Genomic DNA, 1,315 nt, shown 5'->3' on the forward strand with positions numbered 1-1,315 from the left:
ACATAACTGCGTATATCCTTCATGAAGCAAGCTAGATTGCTGGAAGATAATTTGATGGAGTTTGAGGCAAAGTGGAGAATAATTTTAGTTGCACCAAAAAACAAAGAGAAATAATAAATATAACTTTCTGACTGGTGTTAAAATACATGGTTGAAGCGTTCATTTTTTTGATATAAAAATGAATTTTGAAACCGTTTTTATGGTATCCGACAATTATTGAAACTTTGAAAGAAAAAAAACAAAGAGCTTTTAAAGGTACTATTGAACGGACGAAAGAGAAGAAAACCTTTTTTTCTTACTTGTTGCCGCTGCATCTCCTTGCAAACTTCAATCTTTGGCAATGTATTTTTTTTTTTTTTTGCCATTTTGACCGGTAAGAAAAAAATTTCCTGCAAAAGTCAATAAATATCCTGAAATTAAAATTGGACTTTCTATGCACATCTAAGACAGCTCAAGATCCACCACTTAATAAGAGAAATCTATACAACTCCAACTCAGAGGAAATTTTACAACGTATTGTCATAATATCGTTATTCTAAGAATATTTCAATTTATTATATTGATAAAATTTAAATATGACACAACTTCCAATGTGTCAAGATGGCCGAGTTGGTCTAAGGCGCCAGTTTCAGGTACTGGTCCGAAAGGGCATGGGTTCGAATCCCATTCTTGACAATAATCAATATTTTTTATTCGATCTTCAAAAAAAAAATTATTATTTGGAAATCAAATCGCTGAGTAGAGTCGAGTGAATCAATTACAAGTGTGAAGGGTCTTTTTAAATATCCCATGATTTTCAGACAGATTTAAATATAACAAACTGTAGTGACACTACCTGTTAAATATGAAGAATATATAAATACAATGAAAATTAACGATTTTAAATCTGAAATTCTTACTATCTACCATAATTAATAGGGTTGATCTATCTAAAACCTAAGCCAGCATATTCAACCTGTCTAATTGGATCCACTTGATCACCCCAGCCTACTCATTTTGCACATTTGACTCATCCAATTGGTGTGACTCAATCGGCTTACTCGAAGCAATAACATTTAAGGAGAAATGAGTTAGGAAAATCATTTCTATTATTTCAGTAAGAAAGTAAATTTTATTTTTAAAGAATATCTATATATTTTTATTGGTTAATTTTCTAATGATTATAAAGTTTTATTACACTAAATACTAAAACTCAGAGGCCGATTTAAGCTAAGATTTTGCATGACCTTTATATTTTAATTATTTTTTAATATATTTTATTTGTTGCATGAGCTTTCGATAGTGGTCTGTTCAAAGTATCTATCCTCTTATGTGA

At 30.2% G+C, this 1,315-nt stretch overlaps 1 non-coding gene across 1 annotated transcript; it reads left to right on the plus strand.

Moving 5' to 3' along the window:
• The first annotated feature begins 594 nt into the window (after positions 1–594).
• On the plus strand, positions 595–675 carry TRNAL-CAG. Its single transcript has one exon. It is a non-coding gene; the product is annotated as a tRNA-Leu (tRNA).
• Positions 676–1,315: the final 640 nt, after the last annotated feature.

Source organism: Zingiber officinale, chromosome 7B, assembly GCF_018446385.1.
Source record: "Zingiber officinale cultivar Zhangliang chromosome 7B, Zo_v1.1, whole genome shotgun sequence".
Lineage (NCBI taxonomy): Eukaryota > Viridiplantae > Streptophyta > Magnoliopsida > Zingiberales > Zingiberaceae > Zingiber > Zingiber officinale.